Genomic DNA, 24,435 nt, shown 5'->3' with positions numbered 1-24,435 from the left:
TGAATCAAAAAATGTAAAACTTATTTTATCTTTTGAGAAGAGCGTTGTAGGGCAGGTTTTTATATTTTAGTGGATAGGTCATAAAAGTGTTAAAATAATTGAATAAGACACATTTAGCAGCGATAAATTATAAGCACGAGCAAAAATTGATATTTATAACGCTTATAGATTTTAACAATATAACAGACTTTACTAAAATGTTTACTTATTAAATAAATTAAAAATTAAATATTACATCAGAACATGTCCACACCCAGGCACCTGCCGTTAAAGGTTATGGGATGTAGAGATACAGTATATAAGGTTCATGATGAGAATAAAAAACGCTCATGCTAATACACAAGCACCTGTGTCTCACCAAAGCTGACAAATAAAAAGCCAAAAAGCCACACTGCACGTGTTAACATGAGAATGAGCGAGTGAACAAAGATAGGGTGCCTCCTGCAATTAAAGGCTTACAGCACCTGGTATTCCCAGGCGGTCTCCCATCCAAGTACTAACCAGGCCCATCCCTGTTTAGCTTCCGAGATCAGACAAGATCAGGCGTGCTCAAGGGGGTGTGGCTGTAAGCAAGAGCAAGGCTCGCTGGCACCCTTCTTATAGAGAGGACAGCTCCGTCACCTCTTTTACGACGCTGCTTTTTTTCCCTTGCGTTTTTCTCTTCTTCCCACGTTCTCTCTCTTCACTGCCTTCGTCCCGCTCTATTTCACTTCAGCCTTTCACTCTTGCTTCCTTCCAATGAGGACGGAGCTGCGGGAGAAAGGGCGCTATAGAGGATCGCTGTGGAGAGCTGCTGCTGTGCTTTGACATCTGAGCTCTGTGGAAAACGATCTCAATACAATTCTGAAAAACGCGACTCCCCGAACGCCAGCCGAAAAAGTCTCCACAGCCGAAGCGCTGTGACAAATAAACAGACGGAAAAGCTGCACCGCACGTGTGAACAGGGGAATGAGTGAGCGAGCGCCTCCTGCGCTTAGAAGCTTACAACACCTGGTATTCCCAGGCGGTCTCCCATCCAAGTACTAACCAGGCCCCTTCCTGCTTATCTTCCACAATCAGACGAGATCAGGCGTGCTCAAGGGGGTGTGGCCATAAGGGACAGCAGGGCTCACTGGCACCCTTCTATTAGAGAGGACAGCTCCGTCACCTCTTTTACGACGCTGCTTTTTTTCCCTTGCGTTTTTCTCTTCTTCCCATGTTCTCTCTCTTCACTGCCTTCGTCCCCGCTCTATTTCACTTCAGCCTTTCACTTGTCGCGGCAATGGTTGTTAATAAGACAGAATTAAGTGTTGCTGTGCTTTTTCAAATGAGGCCCCATCTCTCTGTTCATCTCTGTGGTGCAGCCACAGAGAAACTATTCATGCAGGCTGATTTAAAGATGTTTTCTTTTGATAAGGGACAGCTCCCAAATGGGGATGCACTTAGCTAAGCTTAGCTATCATGATCAGTGGTCATCCATTGGCGCCTATCTGTCTGGGGTGTGCCAGATGGACATCTGGACTGCATTCCTAAGTGTCAGGAGTAAGTGACTCACATCTCACCTTGATCAACCAATCAGGGACTGGTAGGGCCGAGTAACCCACGTGGGACTCTGATGCCCATGGAACTTTCAGCCAATGAACGAGCTGAAGTTCCTCCAGGTAAAAACAGGCAACACAGAGGGCCTGAGAGACTATTTCCTGGACTTTTCTAAAGGGAATTCAAAGGAGAATTCCAGGGCAGGACGGCCCAGGAGCAATAGGCTCCCAAGGGCAGGACATTCTCGCAGCGCGCCTCCTGACCATCCTAAGACTCAGCCCGGACAACCACGGAACGGCCAGTGTGTCCGAGTGCCAGAACTTTCCTTTGTTCTAAGAGTCTAGAGCGGAGGTTGCCACAGAGTAACCAGAGGATCCCCCTGAGGTAAGCACCAGCAGCAAGCCTCGTGAACAGGTCGGAACTGTGGACAGCTGAATCACTATTCAGAACTAGCGCTTCATCAGGAATGAACCGGTCCTCTTCCTGACTTGCTGGGACCCACAGTCATCTTTTCTCCTGTGCACAAACTTTGCTAGTTAAAGCCAACACTAACTAGCCGGTCAGTGAGCATCTGCAGCACAGCACAGCCTGGCACGGAGCCAAAGAGCCCGCAGGAGATCTGAATCCCCAGAGATTGGATGAGTATTCAACTTCAATGCATTACAGCTTGAGAATTCAATTGTTATCCCAACCAGTTGATATCAATTTTATTCCTAAGAGTTATGTACTTGTTTTTTAGTTTCTAATGTAGAAGTTGTAACCAAGTTCACTTTATGAAACGGTCTAAATGAATGATATACTGAACGTATGTCCTCTTGATATATGTAACTCTTTGTAACTGATTGTATATATACCTTTTGTATTCTGATAACCCTCTCAATAAGATCTGTTAGGTTTATATGCATATTTTATGTATTAATAAATGTATCCTCGTGTATTAGTACCCGTGTGTGTGTGCGTTGTTTGAGTTATATCGCATGGTTGGATTCTAAGGCCATCAAAAGAATCATTTTGTGATTTACGGCTACAATTAATAAATGTCCCCGTAAATGCCCAAACCCTACAGAACTGGTGCCTTCAGAGAGCACACTACATTTATTGGCGTCCCTGGACTCATTTCAGTCATACCTGGGCAATGGTAAGACTGAAATGAGTCAACCAAGCGGAATAATTCAATATAAAACGCCGCGGGTTTCATACGCGACAATACAGTGTGCTGAAAGCCGAAAGGAAAAAAGTTCCCCTTGGTCTTTAAGCAGTGCTTGATTGTTTTGTGATCTTTTGCGATCTACCGGGTTGATTGCATACTTGATCTTGTGGTTTTCTGTGGTATAACTGTGATTTCGTACTTAAAAGTAATACTCTTTAATTTTCACGATGGTTGCTAAAAGGTCTGAATTCGAGTCGCTATTAAGCACTCTCTCTAGCAGCGACAGGTCTGACCACGATCTCCGTCATATCTCCGTCAGCGGAGAAGCTAGGAGAATAAACCTCCATCCTCTGAGAGAGCTAGTGAAGGAGATGGAGAGATTTGACCCTGCAGTGTCAGAGAATAATATCGAGAGTTATATTCAAGACCTCAGGTATACCCTGCAGTACCTGCCAAACGCCACAGAACAGGAGAAAGTGTTTCTGGTCAGGAAAACTAGCAGCAGAGCTGTACATGAGTGGATGGCTAGGCAGATGAAGAAAGTCTGTGATGACTTTGAAGAGCTGTGTCAAGCACTTATCCGAGAATACAGTGCGTTTATTGACCCGACTGCCGCGATAGCCGCCGCCCTTAACATTAAGCACGAGAGAGCAGAGTCCCCTCGCGAATATTACGAGAGACTTAGACGAACTTATTTTGCAGGGTGAAATGATGAGGGTTGCGAAGAGAACACACATTTCAAGGGTTTATTCATTGCGAATCTCCACCCGTCAGTCAGAAAGATGATCTTAATGCATACAGATGCACAGACCATGAAAATGACTGATATTAAGAGATTCGTGCAGAAAGCCTGGGAGTATGATGTCCAAAGTCGCTCTGAGCGAAAAGCTGTTTATGCGACTGTGTTCGCCGTCAGAGCCAGCAGGGTTAATTCCCCCCTGCTCGAAGGAGCACAGGCTCCTGAGCTGGCTAAGCCCCGTTCCAAAGCAGGCACACAGGACCGCACCCAGCGTCCTAAGTGCCATGAGAACACCGGGGAAGGGAAAGGGCTAGATAAAGCTGAACAAAAGGATTCAGTAGCCGCCCGCCTGGCCAGGCTTGAACAAGTTTTATTAGGACAGAGACAACCGCTCCCCAAGGCTGCCGGAAGCGTGAATGAGCTGATACTCTCCACTGGAGGAGGCGGAGACCCGCCCCCTCTCCCTCCCTCAGTCTATCTGATTGAGTGGAAGGGTTCCTGCCTGGATGAGGTCAGCTACTCGCAAGCGAGTGCTGACTCCACCCCTGAAGTCACAGAGCAGGCAGTAAAACAGAGAGGAAAAGCAGGAAGCTTTTACCTCAAGGCTGCCATGGGAGATGTCTTACACAGTGAGACATTGATTGACACTGAGGTTGAAAGGTGTTTGATGTCATACAGCAAGCTCAAACGGGTAGAAAAAGAAAAGGGCATGCGACTCAGAGATGAACCTTTGGTGGATCACCAGAAAGGCAAGGTGTGGAAACAGGTCAAGGCTCCTAAGCCTTCTGTACAGAGGGAAAGGGGGGCCAAGAGGCAGAATGTGCTCACACAGTGCCCACCGAACACAGAAGCCTATGTGGAGATTCCTTCTGTTCCCTCTGGACAAGAAATAAAAATATTTTCTTGTTCCCGGAAATATAGGGAAGTCATGTCCCGGCTGAGGTCACAACAGCCTCCATGCCACAGGAGCGGTGCTCCAGGCAGCCGCCTGATCCACCAGGTAAAGCACACCCCTTTTACATCCCTAAAGAGGAGCAGATCTCCCCACCTGGCGATGAAAAGGAGCTTTACCTGTGCACCCTGGCACCCAAGAGGGGTCAGGACCACCACCCTGCAGTGGTGAAAGGGATCCAGATGGCAGGAGAGCAGGTTGGTGATGTAGCCCTCACCCTTAGCCCTGAGAGGTCCTCTATCAGTGAGGATCTGCTTGAGCAGCTGTCACAGGGCCACCACCAGGTGCCCCTGGTGCAACATTCACAGGTTAGACAGGAGGTCCAGCTGGACGCTGAGACTACTGCGCTGTGGACACACCTGATCCCAGATGCCGATTCCCTCTGCTGTGACCCAGGGAACCTGCAGTCAGGTAACATTATTTCTCACAACTACCAGGTAGTGAGTGAGACCGACCTGATTTTCCTGCCTCAACGGCAGGGTTTCCAACACACCCAGTCCCCAAGAAGGGACAAGGAATGAAAGCCAAGCCAGTTTTCCTACAGCCACCAGCTCAGTCTGTCAGTCTGAGGCTGACCAACAGTGGTTCAGCCAGACTGGAGCTGGATGGTCAAGCCACCCGCCTGCCAGTGCAGAACACAGAAAAGTGGGGTGTCAGAATCCCCGCCTGCACTGACATGGGCCTGGTGGGTGATAGCGAGTTCGAAGACTGTGAACTGGCTATCCCAGTGCTGGGGCAGCTCCCTGAACCCCTAGCGAGGGAAGGGGGGAGCAAGCAGGTGTCCTACACCGGCCCCCAGCAAACGACTGTAAACATGCCGATAGAGGGATTCCTCAATCAGGAAGTGTGCAGGGTGGACCTGAACAGTGAGAATGGGGTAACAATTCCAGATAACTCAGGTGCTCCAGATGACCACTCAACCGGGGGTCAGGCATGCTCCACCGCTGCACCACCCCCTGCAGGGTTCCTAGAGCACAGACATGAACAAATCGAAAAATCAGATGCCCTGGAAATGGAGGAGCAGCATCAGCAGCTGCATCAGATCTCCCCAGATTTCCAGGATGTTGGTGCCCAAGATGCCACATGGCATACTGAGAAAGACACCATGTACACGCTGCGCCAGCTTAGAAAGGCAACAGTCACTCAGAAGGAGATGACTGGGATCAGCCACCCTAAAAGACTTTTGGGAGGACTGATTGCTGCCGCCACTGTTGTGCATTTGCTATAGTAGGTTTGTTTGCTTCTGGCACTCTTACCCTGACTGCCCCAAGAAGGCAGGTGTCAGAGATGCCGGAGGGTAGTGACAGACTGTATCAACAGCAGCAAAAGTTGGAAAGCCTAGGGAAAACCCTACAGGCAATTTCCTATGCAACAGGGTTAAACCTTATCCCCCAACCAGTGGACATGATTGCCGGTGTTATACAGTGAATTTATGCTTGTGTGCAACAGGCCAGAATGTTGACACAAGATCTGTTAAGGGAGTTCAGTGCCACTGTAGCCAGTCTAGCCATGGCACAAATCCCAACCCACTTGATTCCACTCTTCTCAGTAGAAGAGTATGTGACATTAACCACCCCATCGCTCATAGCTCACCCAGAAAGCAATCCAAGATTGAATTTGGTTCCAAATCTTGAGATGGGTATGGCTACCAAAGCTATCCATTGGCTGTTTCTAAATGATTCACCAATGAAGGGTACCAAGGGTACCTGACCATCCTGAGCCTGGACAACCACGGAACGGCCAGTGTGTCCAAGTGCCAGAAATTTCCTCTGTTCTAGGAATCGAGAGCGGAGGTTGACAGAGAGTAACCAAAGGATCCACCCGAGGTTAGCATCAGCAGCAAGCCTCGTGAACAGGTCGGAACTGTGGAAAGCTGAATCACTATTCAGGACTAGCGCTTCATGACTTGCTGGGACCCACAGTCATCTCTTCTCCTGTGCACAAACTTTGCTAGTTAAAGCCAACACTAACTAGCTGGTCAGTGAGCATCAGCAGCGCACCGTCGCAAGCAGCACAGCACAGCCTGGCACGGAGCCAGAGAGCCTGCAGGAGATCTGAATCCCCAGAGATTGGATGAGTATTCAACTTCAAAGCATTACAGCTCAAGAATTCAATTGTTATCCCAACCAGCTGATATCAATTTAACTCCTAAGAGTTATGTACTTGTTTTGAGTATCTAATGTAGAAGTTGTAACCAAGTTCAATTACGAAACGGTTTAAATGAATGATATACTGAACTTATGTCCTCTTGATATATGTAACTCTTTGAAACTGAATGAATATATATCTTTTGTATTCTGAAAACCGTCACGATAAGATCTGTTAGGTTTACATGCATATTTTATGTTTTAATAAATGTATCCTCGTGTATTAGTACCTGTGTGTGTGTGTGTGTGTGTTGTTTGAGTTATATCGCATGGTTGGATTCTAAGGCCATTAAAAGAATCAATTTCGTGATTTACGGCTACAATTAATAATTGTCCCCTTACATGCCCAAATTCTACGTTAGTATAGTGGCAAGTATCCCCGCCTGTCACGCGGGAGACCAGGGTTCGATTCCCCGACGGGGAGTAGAAAGCTTTTCTTTTACCTCCTTAGAGAAAGGACTGCCTTTCACTTCTCTGTTTTCTTTCACAGCGTCGTGCACCTTTTCATTGCTCTCGCTTTCAGAGCCTCCGCACGGCACACGACTCGACATCAGGAAGCACATTGAAATGAAAGCAGGAAGCGCTGCGACGTGCACTGTGCAGATCCCGCCACACTAAGAGGTGAGTGGTTCTGTTCGATTCACAAAGAACGCTTTGATAAGCGTCAAAGGCAAGTCATTCCGAGTTGGTTGTTTGTGTTTTCTGTTCAGACGCGAAATGCTGAAATGATCTCTCGGCTCCTCGGTTGTCATTTCTGCTCCGTAAAGAAATCACAGCACGCGTCGGCTTCCAGCACGGTGGGTCGGGACACGATGCCGGGGGTCGGAGAGAGTTATGTCTTCCTCGTTAGTATAGTGGTGATTATCCCCACCTGTCACGCGGGAGACTGGGGTACATCAGGACGCGCATTGGAGTGAAAGCAGGATGCGCTGCGACATGCACTGTGCAGATCCCGCCACACTAAGAGGTGAGTGGGTCTGTGCGATCACAGCGCTAGGCGAATCCCCAATCCCCTTTTGTGCGAGGTGACAAAAGAAGCCGGTCTGTTTCCGCCCGGTTTCGAACCAGGGACTTTTCGCGTGTGAGACAAACGTGATAACCACTACACTACGGAAACGGTAGCAAACCCTCCCCAGCGGCCCAGTGCTGAGCTTCGCCAATGCGATTCAGCTGCTTCCAGTGCCTTTTTTGGAGTGCGCTGATGGACCGTGCTCTCTCTCCAGAGACCAGCACGCCTGTCATGGACGGAGCAGGAAAAGCGGCGCCACATTCTACAGCCCTCTCCACGCAATCGACGATATCGGGCAACTAAAGTGGAGAAAATCGCCTCTCCAGAAAGTGCAAATATCATCTTGGAGAGTATAAGTCCTATTGCCAAAGGTCAGCCCTGTCTACCAGAGTAACCCTCCCACCTCCTGCAGCGATGATCAGCTCGTCTCACACGCGAGAAGTTTTGGTTGGAAACAAGCGCCCCCTCTTCTCGCGCGTTTTGCACGTTCGAGTGGTTTTAATGCGGCTCCTTCGTACACGGTGCTGATCTTTTGGAAAGCAGGAGGCAAAACTGACACGTTCCCATACCGGGAGTCAAACCCGGGCCGCCTGGGTGAAAACCAGGAATCCTAACCGCTAGACCATATGGGAGCACACAACCCCGCTATTCCGGGCATCATGCAAGCAAACTACATAAATATGAGAAAACACGCAAGAGAGTTGTCACTCAGAGTGTCGAAGGGTCGATGTATACTGGGGCTCAGTTGAAATGCAATGTCAGGACTTTTCCGAATTAGGTCACACGAAGAGAGCACAGCCTTTTCCGCCCTACCATGTGTGTATCGGTAACTCGCCGTGATCGTATAGTGGTCAGTACTTTGCGTTGTGGCCGCAACAACCCTGGTTCGAATCCGGGTCACGGCAGAATAGGGGCGTCTGCTTTTACTACTTGCGCAAATGAAGGCAAAAAAAAGCCAATCGATGTGAACGAACGGCGCTTTACAGAGGGGTACTGCCTGACTGGATCGTTGATGAACGACAGAGGCCACTCCGACCTCTTCTCGGTTTTCTTCAATGACTTACTAAGGATCTTCTTCACATTCGCCCATGCAGGGGAAGCCAGTTACACCAAAGCAAACGCAGGAAAGTGCCTTTCAAGCAGAGACCAGGAGGGACTTGTTTACACCGAGAGTGGTCGGAGAATGGAACAATGCGCCCAGCCCTGTTGCTGGAGCCGATTCTTGATGAGATCTTGGGCTCACTGGATGCTAATCTTTCTGTTGTTCTTGCAGGTCCTGCGCTGCTTTTGAGCCGACAGAGCTCGTTCTGGTCTGTCGGCACAGCCCAATTGCAAATGATCGGCTCCGCGTACAGAAGGAACGTGCGTTTGGTACAAGAGTGCATAAAGGCACCGGAAATACATTGGGAACAAATGACCGGTCGCTCAAGACCTCTGTGAAGTACAGGAGCGTGCAACAAGAACCGGGGACCTTTCGCGTGTTAGGCGAACGTGATAGCCGCTACACTACGGAAACCTGCAGGGACCACTGCTGGTGTCTCGCTTGCGTTTCGCGCTGAGAAAGGGAAGCGTCACTTTAGGCAGGGGGCGCTGGAGAGAGGAACAAAGGGCGCGATGAAACAAAATGCCAAAACCCGGGATCGAACCAGGGACCTTTAGATCTTCAGTCTAACGCTCTCCCAACTGAGCTATTTCGACAGTGCACAAAGCCCACAGCCACCTGCTCCAGCCTTCCTGTGTTGCGGCATGAGCGCACCAAGAGGAGCGGGAGAGTGTTGCAGGAACGTCACTCAGAAGGAAAGCCACCCAGCTGCGCCCTCTGAGCTCTGTCCAGCGCATCTTCCTCGCATGGACTCCTGCCTGCGACGGGCAGGAAACAATTAGCAAGAACAGAACAGCACCCCATGGGTGTCTCATGACCACACCTTAGGTTGTGACACATGCAGGTGTGAGGGGTTGCCGGGCTACTCTGGAGCAGAGCTTGGGCGGAGGGGGGGCGGGAAAGCAGACAAAGAGGTGACACCTCAAGGTCTGCACGATCACAGCTCTCCGCCGCCCCAGGCTTCCGCTCGATAAGCTACTGGACACACCCGCCCCTCCTCACACAGACCGTGGAAAAGCCCCCGAGTGGGAGGGCTCTCTCTTCCTCCCAGGAGCTCTTGGACGCACAGACAGAGCGCGGGGAGCCGCCGCCTGCAAACACGGCTCCAGGCAGGACTCCACTCCGCAGGAGCCGCAGAGCAGAGGAGATGGGGGCAGCTTAGCTCCTGTGCAGAGACCTGAGCTGTTGTTGCTGCGGACGCTGTCTTTTCTGTTCTCGGGGTAGGAGTGAATGTTGAGTTGCCCTTAGAAATGAAGCAGAGCACTTCAACGGCACGGGTGTGTGTGCGTGCGCCCTGGTGATTCTGGGAGACAGATCGAACCTGGGCTAAAAGAGAGGGGGCTTAGCCCTCTTCCATTTGCTAGTTCAGAGTTGTACAACCCATCTGTATCTGCTAGGCGGCGCAGTCGTCGTGCACAAAGAACGCTTTGAAAAGCGTCAAAAGCAAGTCATTCCGAGTTGGTCGTTTGTGTTTTCCGTTCAGACGCGAAATGCTGACATGATCTCTCGGCTCCTCGGTTGTCATTTCTGTTCCGTAAAGGAATCACAGCACGCGTCGCCTTCCAGCACGCTGGGTCGGGACACGATGCCGAGGATCGGCGAGTGTGGTGTCATCCTTGTTAGTATAGTGGCAAGTATCCCCGCCTGTCACGCGGGAGACCAGGGTTCGATTCCCTGACGGGGAGTAGAAAGCTTTTCTTTTACGTCCTTAGAGAAAGGACTGCCTTTCACTTCTCTGTTTTCTTTCACAGCGCCGTGCACCTTTTCATTGCTCTCGCTTTCAGAGCCTCCGCACGGCACACGACTCGACATCAGGAAGCACATTGAAGTGAAAGCAGGAAGCGCTGCGACATGCACTGTGCAGATCCCGCCACACTAAGAGGTGAGTGGGTCTGTTCGATGCACAAAGAACGCTTTGATAAGCGTCAAAGGCAAATCATTCCGAGTTGGTCGTTTGTGTTTTCTGTTCAGACGCGAAATGCTGAAATGATCTCTCGGCTCTTCGGTTGTCATTTCTGCTCCGTAAAGGAATCACAGCAGGCGTCGGCTTCCAGCACGGTGGGTCGGGACACGATGCCGGGGGTCGGAGAGAGCGATGTCTTCCTCGTTAGTATAGTGGTGATTATCCCCACCTGTCACGCGGGAGACTGGGGTACATCAGGACGCGCATTGAAGTGAAAGCAGGATGCGCTGCGACATGCACTGTGCAGATCCCGCCACACTAAGAGGTGAGTGGGTCTGTTCGATCACTGCGCTAGGCGAATCCCCAATCCCCTTTTGTGCGTGCTGACAAAGGAAGCCGGTCTGTTTCCGCCCGGTTTCGAACCGGGGACCTTTCGCGTGTGAGGCGAACGTGATAACCACTACACTACGGAAACGGTGGCAATCCCTGCCCAGCGGCCCAGCGCTGAGCTTCGCCAATGCGATTCAGCTGCTTCCAGTGCCTTTATTGGAGTGCGCTGATGGACCGTGCTCTCTCTCCAGAGACCAGCACGCCTGTCATGGACGGAGCAGGAAAGGCGGCGCCACATTCTACAGCCCTCTCCACGCAATCGACGAAATCGGGCTACTGAAGTGGAGAAAATCGCCTCTCCAGAAAGTGCAAATATCATCTTGGAGAGTATAAATCCTATTGCCGAAGGTCAGCCCTGTCTACCAGAGTAACCCTCCCACCTCCTGCAGGGATGATCAGCTCGTCTCACACGCGAGAAGTCTTCGGTTGGAAACAAGCGCCCCCTCTTCTCGCGTGTTTTGCACGTTCGAGTGGTTTTAATGCGGCTCCTTCGTACACGGTGCTGATCTTTTGGAAAGCAGGAGGCAAAACTGACAGGTTCCCATACCGGGAGTCGAACCCGGGCCGCCTGGGTGAAAACCAGGAATCCTAACCGCTAGACCATATGGGAGCACACACCCCTGCTGTTCCGGGCATCATGCAAGCAAACTACATAAATATGAGAAAACGCGCAAGAGAGTTGTCACTCAGAGTGTCGAAGGGTCGATGTATACTGGGGCTCAGTTGAAATGCAACGTCAGGACTTTTCCGAATTAGGTCACACGAAGAGAGCACAGCCTTTTCCGCCCTGCCACGTGGGTATCGGTAACTCGCCGTGATCATATAGTGGTCAGTACTTTGCGTTGTGGCCGCAACAACCCCGGTTCGAATCCGGGTCACGGCAGAATAGGGGCGTCTGCTTTTTCTACTTGCGCGAATGAAGGCAAAAAAAAGCCAATCGATGTGAAGGAACGGCGCTTTACAGAGGAGTACTGCCTGACTGGATCGTTGATGAACGACAGAGGCCACTCTGACCTCTTCTCGGTTTTCTTCAATGACTTACTAAGGATCTTCTTCACATTCGCCCATGCAGGGGAAGCCAGTTACACCAAAGCAAACGCAGGAAAGTGCATTTCAAGCAGAGACCAGGAGGGACTTGTTTACACCGAGAGTGGTCGGAGAATGGAACAATGCGCCCAGCCCTGTTGCTGGAGCCGATTCTTGATGAGATCTTGGGCTCACTAAGAGGCCCCCGCTGGATGCTAATCTTTCTGTTGTTGTTGCAGGTCCTGCGCTGCTTTTGAGCCGACAGAGCTCGTCCTGGTCTGTCGGCACAGCCCAATTGCAAATGATCGGCTCCGCGTACAGAAGGAACGTGCGTTTGGTACAAGAGTGCATGAAGGCACCGGAAATACATTGGGAACAAATGACCGGTCGCTCAAGACCTCTGTGAAGTACAGGAGCGTGCAAAAAGAGGCTGTTTCCGCCCAGTCTCGAACCGGGGACCTTTCGCGTGTTAGGCGAACGTGATAGCCGCTACACTACGGAAACCTGCAGGGACCGCTGCTGGTGTCTCGCTTGCGTTTCGGGCTGAGAAAGGGAAGCGTCACTTTAGGCAGGGGGCACTGGAGAGAGGAACAAAGGGCGCGATGAAACAAAATACCGAAACCCATGATCAAACCAGGGACCTTTAGATCTTCAGTCGAACGCTCACCCAACGGAGTTATTTCGGCTTTGCGCATCGCCCCCAGCCACCTGCTCCAGCCTTCCTGTGTTGTGGCAGGAGCGCACCAAGAGGAGCGGGAGAGTGTTCACAGCGCTAGGTGAATCCCCAAAGAGTGCGTGCCAACAAACGAAACTGGCCTGTTTCCACCCGGTTTCAAACCAGGTATCTTTCACGTATGAAGCAAACGTGATAACCACTACGGAAACGGTGGGAAAACAAGCCCACCGTCAGTGAGTATTCAACTTCACTGCATTACTGCTTGAGAAATCAATTGTTATCCCAACCAGTTGATATCAATTTATTTCCTTAGGGTTATGTCCTTGTTTTGAGTATCTAATGTAGAAGTTGTAAACAAGTTCAATTACGAAACGGTCTAAATGAATGATATACCGAACGTATGTCCTCTTGATATGTGTAACTCTTTGTAACTGAATGAATTTATATCTTTTGTATTCTGATAACCCTTACGATAAGATCTGTTTGGTTTACATGCATATTCTATATATTAATAAATGTATCCTCGTGTATTAGTACCTGTGTATGCGTTGTTTGAGTTATATCGCATGGTTGGATTCTAAGACCAATAAAAGAATCAATTTTGTGATTTACTGCCACAACTAATAATTGTCCCAGTAAATGCACAACCCCCTACAGAACTGGTGCCTCGTGAGAGCACACTACAACAGTGTGTGATCTCCTGTCCCAGCCTGAGGAGCAGACAGCGAGCCTGTCTCTCAATAATAATAATCAAGTGGGGGATCTCCTGTCCCAGCCTGGGGAACACTGAGCCTATCTCTCAATACTAATAATACAGTGTGTGATTCCCTGCCCCAGCCAATGGAACAGACAGTGACCATGTCTCTCAATAATAATAATACAGTTTGTGACCTCCTGTCCCAGCTTGGGGGAAAGTGAGCCAGACTCTCAATAATAATAATACAGTGTGATCTACTGTCCCAGGCTGAGGAACAGTGAGTTTATCTGTCAATAATAATAATACAGTGTGATCTCCTGTCCCAGCCTGAGGAACAGTGAGCTTGTCTCAATAATAATAATACAGTGTGATCTCCTGTCCCAGCCTGAGGAACTGTGAGCCTGTCTCTCAATAATAATAATACAGTGTGTGATCTCCTGTCCCAGCCTCAGGAACAGACAGCGAACCTGTCTCTCAATAATAATCATAATACAGTGTGTGACCTCCTGTCCCAGCCTGAGGAACAGACAGTGAGCATGTCTCTCAACAATAATATGAATAAACTGTGTGACTTCCTGTCCCAGCCTGAGGAACAGACAGTGAGCCTGTCTCTCAATAATAATAATACAGTGTGTGATCTCCTGTCCCAGCCTGAGGAACAGACAGTGAGCATGTCTCTCAACAATAATATGAATAAACTGTGTGATCTCCTGTCCCAGCCTGAGGAACAGACAGTGAGCCTGTCTATCAATAATAATAATACAGTGTGTGACTTCCTGTCCCAGCCTGAGGAACAGACAGTGAGCCTGTCTCTCAATAATAATAATACAGTGTGTGACCTCCTGTCCCAGCCTGAGGAACAGACAGTGAGCCCGTCTCTCAATAATAATAATACAGTGTGTGATCTCCTGTCCCAACCTGAGGAACACACAGGAGTGAGCCAGTCTCTCAATAATAATAAAGCAGATTATGATCTCCTGTAACAGCCTAAGGAACAGTCAGGAAAGAGCAGGTCTCTCGATAATAATAATACAGTGTGTGATCTCCTGTCCCAGCCTGAGGAACAGACAGTGAGCTTGTCTCTCAATAATAATAATTCAGTGTGTGACTTCCTGTCCCAGCCTGAGGAAAAGACAGTAAGCCTGTCTCTCAATAATAATAATACAGTGTGTCATCTCCTGTCCAAGCCTGAGGAACAGTGAGCTTGTCTCTCAAGAATAATAATACAGTGTGATCTCCTGTCCCAGCTTGAGGAACAGAGGGCCTGTCTCTCAATAATAATAATACAGTGTGTGATTTCCTGTCCCAGCCTGAGGAACAGACAGTGAACCTGTCTCTCAATAATAATAATACAGTGTGTGATCTCCTGTCCCAGCCTGAGGAACAGACAGTGAGCCTGTCTCTCAATAATAATAATACAGTGTGTGATTTCCTGTCCCAGCCTGAGGAACAGACAGTGAACCTGTCTCTCAATAATAATAATACAGTGTGTGATCTCCTGTCCCAGCCTGAGGAACAGACAGTGAACCTGTCTCTCAATAATAATAATCCAGTGTGGAATGTCCTGTCCCAGTCTGAGGAACAAACAGTGAGCCTGTCTCTCAATAATAATAATACAGTGCGTGATCTCCTGTACTAGCCTGAGGAACAGACAGCGAGCCTTTCTCTCAATAATAATAATACAGTGTGTGACCTCCTGTCCCAGACTGGGGAACAGTGAGCCAGACTCTCAATAATAATAATACAGTGTGATCTACTGTCCCAGCCTGAGGAACACAGAGGCTATCTCTCAATACTAATAATACAGTGTGTGATATCCTGCCCCAGCCTGAGGAACAGACAGTGAGCCTGTCTCTCAATAATAATAATACAGTGTGATCTACTGTCCCAGCCTGAGGAACAGACAGTGAGCCTGTATCTCAATAATAATAATACAGTGCGTGATCTCCTGTACTAGCCTGAGGAACAGACATCGAGCCTTTCTCTCACTAATAACAATACCTTGTGTGACCTCCTGTCCCAGACTGGGGAACAGTGAGCCAGACTCTCAATAATAATAATACAGTGTGATCTACTGTCCCAGCCTGAGGAACAGTGAGTTTATCTGTCAATAATAATAATACAGTGTGATCTTCTGTACCAACCTGAGGAACAGTGAGCTTGTCTCTCAATAATAATAATACAGTGTGATCTCCTGTCCCAGCCTGAGGAACAGAGGGCCTGTCTCTCAATAATAATAATACAGTGTGTGATCTCCTGTCCCAGCCTGAGGAACAGACAGTGAACCTGTCTCTCAATAATAATAATACAGTGTGTGATCTCCTGTCCCAGTCTGAGGAACAAACAGTGAGCATGTCTCTCAATAATAATAGAACAGTGTGTGATCTCCAGTCCCAGCAAGAGGAACAGACAGTGAGTCTGTATCTCAATAATAATAATACAGTGTGTGATCTCCAGTCCCAGCCTGGGGAACACTGAGCCTGTCTCTCAATACTAATAATACAGTGTGTCATTTCCTGTCCCAGCTAGAGGAACAGACAGTGAGCATGTCTCTCAACAATAATATTAATAAACCGTGTGATCTCCTGTCCCAGTCTGAGCAACAGACAGTGAGCCTGTCTCTCAATAATAATAATACAGAGTGTGATCTCCTGTCCCAGCATAAGGAACAGAGTGAGCCTGTCTCTCAGTAATAATACAGTGTGTGATCTCCTGTCCCAGTCTGGGGAATTGAAAGTGAGCCTGTCTCTCAGTAATAATAATATAGTGTGTGATCCACTGTCCCAGCCTGAGGAACAGACAGTCAGCCCGTCTCTCAATAATAATAATACAGTGTGTGATCTCCTGTCCCAACCTGAGGAACAGACAGGAGTGAGCCAGTCTCTCAATAATAAGAGAGCAGATTATGATCTGCTGTCCCAGCCTAAGGAACAATCAGGTGTAGTGTGCTCTCTGAAGGCACCAGTTCTGTAGGGTTTGGGCATTTACTGGGACAATTATTAATTGTAGCTGTAAATCACAAAATTGATTCTTTTGATGGCTTTAGAATCCAACCATGCGATATAATTTAAACAACGCACACACTCAGGTACTAATACACGAGGATACATTTATTAATACATAGAATATGCATATAAACCTAACAGATCTTATCGAGAGGGTTATCAGAATACAAAAGGTATATATTCAGTCAGTTACCAAGAGTTACATATATCAAGAGAACATACGTTCGGTGTATCATTCATTTAGACCATTTCATAAAGTGAACTTGGTTACAACTTCTACATTAGATACTGAAAACAAGTACATAACTCTTAGGAATAAAATTGATATCAACTGGTTGGGGTAACAATTGAATTCTCGAGCTGTAATGCATTGAGTTGAATACTCATCCAATCTCTGGGGATTCAGATCTCCTGCGGGCTCAAAGAAACAGTTGCAGGCTTCTAAACTGTCCAATCCGTGCTCTCTGGCTCCGTGCCAGGCTGTGCTGTGCGGCTTGCGACAGTGCGCTGCTGATGCTCACTAACCGGCTAGTTAGTGTTGGCTTTAACTTGCAAAGTTTGCGCACAAGAGAAAAGATGACTGTGGGTCCCAGCAGGTCAGGAAGAGGACCAGTTCGTTCCTGATGAAGAGATAGTTCTGAATAGTGATTCACCTGTCCACAGTTCCGACCTGTTCACGAGGCTTGCTGCTGGTGCTAACCTCGGGTGGATCCTCTGGTTACTCTCTGGCAACCTCCGCTCTAGACTCTTAGAACAGAGTAAAGTTCTGGCACTCGGACACACTGGCCGTTCCGTGGTTGTCCGGGCTGAGTCTCAGGATGGTCAGGAGGCGCGCTGCGAGAATGTCCTGCCTTTGGGAGCCTTCTGTTCCTGGGCCGCCCTGCCCTGGAATTCTCCTTTGAATTCCCTTTAAAATTGTCCGAAATAGTCTCTCAGGCCCTCTGTGTTGCCTGTTTTTACCTGGAGGAACTTCAGCTCGTTCATTGGCAGAAAGTTCCATGGGCATCAGAGTCCCACGTGCGTTACTCGGCCCTACCGGTCCCTGATTGGTTGATCAAGGTGGGATATGAGTCACTTACTCCTGACACCTAGGAATGCAGTCCAGATGTCCATCTGGCACTCCCTAGACAGATAGGCGCCAATGGATGACCATTGATCATGATAGCCAGGCTTAGCTAAGTGCATCCCCATTTGGGAGCTGTCCCTTATCAAAAGAAAACATCTTTAAATCAGCCTGCATGAATAGTTTCTCTGTGGCTGCACCACAGAGATGAAGAGGGAGATGGGGCATCATTTGGGAAAGCACAGCAACACTTAATTCTGTCTTATTAATAAGCATTGCCATTACATATCCCCCCTTTTTGAAGGTCACGAGGTCCTGAGGCATTGTTGCCTTCAAAACAAAACAGAGTTAAGTGATGTCCCTTGTCATTAGGACATTAACCTTAAATCTCCACATTACTCCTCGAGAATTCATACAGGAACCAGCATTGGGAACAAACAGGATGAATAACATCTGGAGTATGTATAAACACGGTAGGAGACATCGTCTCATTCTAGGCATTACACATCAGGAAGTTCACTGTCAATATCTGATACCTCTGTAGGCAGAAATTTGGGAAGAAGTAACTTCCTTTCTTTTGACATGGTACCTTTGACTCATTCATGCTACCCGGAGTACATCTTGATGTAAGAGTACAGCATTCAGAGTACATCCAGTTATGATCCAGCTACCTGGCAGTAGTGTTACAATAACAACAGTTCCTGTTCCCAGCCCCCCGGTAAACCACGACACCTGTGTTGGGTATCTGCCAGGGTGGGTTGGAGGTTTGTTCCATTAAAGCAAACTAACTACCTGTACCTCTTCAGGGCTTACTGTTTCTTGGATTTCTATCCAATTCAATAGTGTGGCACCTGAAGGCATCCGCGACCTCAAGTTTGGTCTTATGTTGTCTGGTTCCAGACCGTACAGTGTTAAGTTACCAAGCTGTACTATGGCCTCCTTGGGAACTTGCAGGAGACTGTTGGTTAGTTAGCTGCATTGTGGTAGCTGTATCATGCCTGTCACAAGTCATGGTGACAGTTAAATGTGGTGTGCTGACCAGCCATTTACTTCCCACCTGCTCTTCATGGGGTTCATTAACCTCCCTCTGCCCATTAGTAGCTTTACACCCTTCATTGGTGAATCATTTAGACACAGCCAATGGATAGCTTTGGTAGCTATACCCATCTCAAGATTTGGAACCGAATTCAATCTTGGATTGCCTTCTAGGTGAGCTATGAGCGATGGGGAGGTTAATGTCACATACTCCTCTACTGAGTGGAATCAAGTGGGTTGGGAATTGTGCCATGGCTAGACTGGCTACAGTGGCACTAATCTCCCTTAACAGGTCTTGTGTCAACATTCTGGCCAGTTGCACACAAGCATAAACCCACTGTATAACACCAACAATCATGTCCACTGGTTGGGGAATAAGGTTTAACCCTGTTGCATAGGCAGTTGCCTGTAGGGTTTTCCCTAAGCTTTCCAACTTTTGCTGCTGTTAATACCGTCTGTCACTACCCTCGGGCATCTCTGACACCTGCCTTCTTGGGGCAGTCAGGGTGAGAGTGCCAGTAGCAAACAAACCTACCAGAAATAGCAAATACACAACAGTGGTGGCAGCAATCAGTCCTCCCAAAAGTCTTTTAGGGTGGCTAATCCCAGTCATCTCCTTCTGAGTGACTGTCACCTTTCTAAGCTGGCGCAGCATGTACATGGTGTCTTTCTCAGTATGCCGTGTGGCATCCTGGACACCAACATCCTGGAAATCTGGGGGGATCTGACGCAGCTGCTGATGCTGCTCCTCCATTTCCAGGGCATCTGCTTTTTCGATTTGTTCATTGTTCATGCCTGTGCTCTAGGAACCCTGCAGGGGGCAGTGCAGCTGTGGAGCATGCCTGACCCTCGGCTGAGTGGTCATCTGGAGCACCTGAGTGATCTGGGATTGTTACCTCATTCTCACTGTTCAAGTAAACCCTGCACACTTCCTGATTGAGGAATCCCTCTATCGGCATGTTTACAATCGTTCGCTGGGTGTGGGTGTAGGACACCTGCTCGCTCCCCCCTTCCCTAGCTAGGGGTTCAGGAAGCTTCCCCAGCACTGGGATAGCTAGTTCACTGTCTTTGAACTTACTATCACCCACCAGGCCCATGTCAGTGCAGGCGGGGATTCTGACACCCCTCTTTGCGATGTCCTGCACTGGCAGGCGGGTGGCTTGACCATCCAGCTCCAATCTGGCTGAACCACTGTTGGTCAGACTCAGACTGACAGACTGAGCTGGTGGCTGTAAGAAAACCGGCTCGGCTTTCATTCCCTGTCCCTTCCGGGGGACTGGGTGTGTTGGAAACACTGCCGTTGAGGCAGGAACAATCAGGTCAATCTCACTCACTACCTGGTAGTTGTGAGAAATAATGTTACCTGACTGCAGGTTCCCTGGGTCACAGCAGAGGGAATCGGCATCTGGGATCAGGTGTGTCCACAGCGCAGTAGTCTCAGCGTCCAGCTGGACCTCCTCTCTAACCTGTGAATGTTGCACCAGGGGCACCTGGCGGTGGCCCTGTGACAGCTGCTCAAGCACATCCTCACTAATAGAGGACCTCTCAGGGCTAAGGGTGAGGGCTACATCACCAACCTGCTCTCCTGCCATCTGGATCCCTTCCACCACTGCACGGTGGTGGTCCTGACCCCTCTTGGGTGCCAGGGTGCACAGGGAAAGCTCCTTTTCATCGCCAGGTGGGGAGATCTGCTCCTCTTTAGGGATGTAAAAGGGGTGTGCTTTACCTGGTGGATCAGGCGGCTGCTTGGAGCACCGCTCCTGTGGCATGGAGGCTGTTGTGACCTCAGCCGGGACATGACTTCCCTGTATATCCGGGGAACAAGAAAATATTTTTATTTCTTGTCCAGAGGGAACAGAAGGAATCTCCACAAAGGCTTCTGTGTTCAGTGGGCACTGTGTGAGCACAGTCTGCCTCTTGGCCCCCCTTTCCTTCTGTACAAAAGGCTTAGGAGCCTTGACCTGTTTCCACACCTTGCCTTTCTGGTGATCCACCAAAGGTTCATCTCTGAGTCGCATGCCCTTTTCTTTTTCTACCCGTTTGAGCTTGCTGTATGACATCAAACACCTTTCAACCTCAGTGTCAATCAATGTCTCACTGTGTAAGACATCTCCCATGGCAGCCTTGAGGTAAAAGCTTCCTGCTTTTCCTCTCTGTTTTACTGCCTGCTCTGTGACTTCAGGGGTGGAGTAAGCTCTCGCTTGCGAGTGGCTGACCTCATCCAGGCAGGAACCCTTCCGCTCAATCAGATAGACTGAGGGGGGGAGAGGGGGCGGGTCTCCGCCTCCTCCAGTGGAGAGTATCAGCTCATTCACGCTTCTGGCAGCCTTGGGGAGCGGTTGTCTCTGTCCTAATAAAACTTGTTCAAGCCTGGCCAGGCGGGCGGCTACTGAATCCTTTTGTTCAGCTTTATCTAGCCCTTTCCCTTCCCCGGTGTTCTCATGGCACTTAGGACGCTGGGTGCGGTCCTGTGTGCCTGCTTTGGAACGGGGCTTAGCCAGCTCAGGAGCCTGTGCTCCTTCGAGCAGGGGGGAATTAACCCTGCTGGCTCTGACGGCGAACACAGTCGCTTTAGCACCTTTTTGCTCAAAGCGACTTTGGACATCATACTCCCAGGCTTTCTGCACTAATCTCTTAATATCGGTCATTTTCATGGTCTGTGCATCTGTATGCATTAAGATCATCTTTCTGACTGACGGGTGGAGATTCGCAATGAATAAACCCTTGAAATGTGTGTTCTCTTCACAACCCTCATCATTTGCCCTGCAAAATAAGTTCGTCTAAGTCTCTCCTAATATTCGCGAGGGGACTATGCTCTCTCGTGCTTAATGTTAAGGGCGGCGGCTATCGCGGCAGTCGGGTCAATAAACGCACTGTATTCTCGGATAAGTGCTTGACACAGCTCTTCAAAGTCATCACAGACGTTCTTCATCTGCCTAGCCATCCACTCATGTACAGCTCTGCTGCTAGTTTTCCTGACCAGAAACACTTTCTCCTGTTCTGTGGCGTTTGGCAGGTACTGCAGGGTATACCTGAGGTCTTGAATATACCTCTCGATATTATTCTCTGACACTGCAGGTCAAATCTCTCCATGTCCTTCGCTAGCTCTCTCAGAGAATGGAGGTTTATTCTCCTAGCTTCTCCGCTGACGGAGATATGACGGAGATCGTGGTCAGACCTGTCGCTGCTAGAGAGAGTGCTTAATAGCGACTCGAATTCAGACCTTTTAGCAACCATCGTTAAACTTAAAGAGTATTACTTTTAAGTACGAAATCACAGTTCTACCACAGAAAACCACAAGATCAAGTATGCAATCAACCCGGTAGATCGCAAAAGATCACAAAACAATCAAGCACTGCTTAAAGAGCAAGGGGAACTTTTTTCCTTTCGGCTTTCAGCACACTGTATTGTCGCGTATGAAACCCGCGGCGTTTTATATTGAATTATTCCGCTTGGTTGACTCATTTTAGTCTTACCATAGCCCAGGTATGACTGAAATGAGTCCAGGGATGCCAATAAATGTAGTGTGCTCTCTGAAGGCACCAGTTCTGTAGGGTTTGGGCATGTACGGGGACATTTATTAATTGTAGCCGTAAATCACAAAATGATTCTTTTGATGGCCTTAGAATCCAACCATGCGATATAACTCAAACAACGCACACACCCACGGGTACTAATACACGAGGATACATTTATTAATACATAAAATATGCATATAAACCTAACAGATCTTATCGAGAGGGTTATCAGAATACAAAAGGTATATATACAATCAGTTACAAAGAGTTACATATGTCAAGAGGACATACGTTCAGTATATCATTCATTTAGATCGTTTCATAAAGTGAACTTGGTTACAACTTCTACATTAGATACTGAAAACAAGTACATAACTCTTAGGAATTAAATTGATATCAACTGGATGGGATAACAATTGAATTCTCAAGCTGTAATGCATTGAAGTTGAATACTCATCCAATCTCTGGGGATTCAGATCTCCTGCGGGCTCTCTGGCTCCGTGCCAGGCTGTGCTGTGCTGCAGATGCTCACTGACCGGCTAGTTAGTGTTGGCTTTAACTAGCAAAGTTTGTGCACAGGAGAAAAGATGACTGTGGGTCCCAGCAAGTCAGGAAGAGGACCGGTTCATTCCTGATGAAGCGCTAGTTCTGAATAGTGATTCAGCTGTCCACAGTTCCGACCTGTTCACAAGGCTTGCTGCTGGTGCTTACCTCAGGTGGATCCTCTGGTTACTCTCTGGCAACCTCCGCTCTAGACTCTTAGAACAAAAGAAAGTTCTGGCACTCGGACACACTGGCCGTTCCGTGGTTGTCCGGGCTGAGTCTTAGGATGGTCAGGAGGCGCGCTGCGAGAATGTCCTGCCCTTGGGAGCCTTTTGGTCCTGGGCCGTCCTGCCCTGGAATTCTCCTTTGAATTCCCTTTAGAAAAGTCCAGGAAATAGTCTCTCAGGCCCTCTGTGTTGCCTGTTTTTACCTGGAGGAACTTCAGCTCGTTCATTGGCTGAAAGTTCCATGGGCATCAGAGTCCCACGTGGGTTACTCGGCCCTACCAGTCCCTGATTGGTTGATCAAGTTGAGATGTGAGTCACTTACTCCTGACACTTAGGAATGCAGTCCAGATGTCCATCTGGCACACCCCAGACAGATAGGCGCCAATGGATGACCATTGATCATGATAGCTAAGCTTAGCTAAGTGCATCCCCATTTGGGAGCTGTCCCTTATCAAAAGAAAACATCTTTAAATGAGCCTGCATGAATAGTTTCTCTGTGGCTGCACCACAGAGATGAACAGAGAGATGGGGCCTCATTAGAAAAAGCACAGCAACACTTAATTCTGTCTTATTAACAACCATTGCCGCTACAAGTGAAAGGCTGAAGTGAAATAGAGCGGGGACGAAGGCAGTGAAGAGAGAGAACGTGGGAAGAAGAGAAAAACGCAAGGGAAAAAAAGCAGCGTCGTAAAAGAGGTGACGGAGCTGTCCTCTCTATAAGAAGGGTGCCAGCGAGCCTTGCGCTGGCTTACGGCCACACCCCCTTGAGCACGCCTGATCTTGTCTGATTTCGGAAGCTAAACAGGGATGGGCCTGGTTAGTACTTGGATGGGAGACCGCCTGGAAATACCAGGTGCTGTAAGCTTTTAAGCACAGGAGGCGCCCTATCCCCGCTCGCTCACTCATTCCCCTGTTCACACGAGCAGTGCGGCTTTTCCGTCTGTTTATTTGTCAGCTTTGGCGAGACACGGGTGCTTGTGTATTAGCGTGAGCGTTTTTTATTCTGATCATGAACAGTTTTACAAGTCCGCAAAGGATCGAGGAAAGGTTTATCGCCAGCTGAAAAGAGACACAGCGCTTCGGCTGTGGAGACTTGTTCGGCTGGCGTTCGGGGAGTCGCGTTTTTCAGAATTGTATTGAGATCGTTTTCCACAGAGCTCAGATGTCAAAGCAAAGCAGCAGCTCTCCACAGCGATCCTCTATAGCGCCCTTTCTCCCGCAGCTCCGTCCTCATTGGAAGGAAGCAAGAGTGAAAGGCTGAAGTGAAATAGAGCAGGGACGAAGGCAGTGAAGAGAGAGAACGTGGGAAGAAGAGAAAAACGCAAGGGAAAAAAAGCAGCGTCGTAAAAGAGGTGACGGAGCTGTCCTCTCTATAAGAAGGGTGCCAGCGAGCCTTGCGCTGGCTTACGGCCACACCCCCTTGAGCACGCCTGATCTTGTCTGATCTGGGAAGCTAAACAGGGATGGGCCTGGTTAGTACTTGGATGGGAGACCGCCTGGGAATACCAGGTGCTGTAAGCCTTTAATTGCAGGAGGCACCCTATCTTCGCTCACTCGCTCATTCTCCTTTTCACACGTGCAGTGCGGCTTTTTGGCTTTTTATTTGTCAGCTTTGGTGAGACACAGGTGCTTGTGTATTAGCATGAGCGTTTTTTATTCTCATCATGAACCTTATATACTGTATCTCTACATCCCATAACCTTTAACGGCAGGTGCCTGGGTGTGGACATGTTGT

The 24,435-nt window shown here is 48.8% G+C and overlaps 2 non-coding genes and 4 pseudogenes across 2 annotated transcripts; 2 read left to right on the top strand and 4 right to left on the bottom strand.

Annotated features, from left to right (window-relative positions):
• Positions 1–452: 452 nt before the first annotated feature.
• Positions 453–571, bottom strand: LOC148811876 (5S ribosomal RNA; annotated as a pseudogene).
• Positions 572–978: 407 nt separating this feature from the next.
• LOC148811875 (5S ribosomal RNA) lies at positions 979–1,097 on the bottom strand (annotated as a pseudogene).
• Positions 1,098–10,922: 9,825 nt separating this feature from the next.
• On the bottom strand, positions 10,923–10,995 carry trnav-cac (transfer RNA valine (anticodon CAC)). Its single transcript has one exon. It is a non-coding gene; the product is annotated as a tRNA-Val (tRNA).
• Positions 10,996–11,448: 453 nt separating this feature from the next.
• trnae-uuc (transfer RNA glutamic acid (anticodon UUC)) lies at positions 11,449–11,520 on the bottom strand. The gene has a single exon. It is a non-coding gene; the product is annotated as a tRNA-Glu (tRNA).
• An 11,926-nt stretch (positions 11,521–23,446) lies between these two features.
• LOC148811872 (5S ribosomal RNA) lies at positions 23,447–23,565 on the top strand (annotated as a pseudogene).
• Positions 23,566–24,102: 537 nt separating this feature from the next.
• On the top strand, positions 24,103–24,221 carry LOC148811871 (5S ribosomal RNA; annotated as a pseudogene).
• The last annotated feature ends 214 nt before the right edge of the window (positions 24,222–24,435 follow it).

This window comes from Atractosteus spatula (assembly GCF_055471065.1).
Source record: "Atractosteus spatula isolate fAtrSpa1 chromosome 10 unlocalized genomic scaffold, fAtrSpa1.hap1 SUPER_10_unloc_6, whole genome shotgun sequence".
Lineage (NCBI taxonomy): Eukaryota > Metazoa > Chordata > Actinopteri > Semionotiformes > Lepisosteidae > Atractosteus > Atractosteus spatula.
Note: the sequence above shows the minus strand (reverse complement) of the source record. Positions and strands in the feature narration are given on the sequence as shown.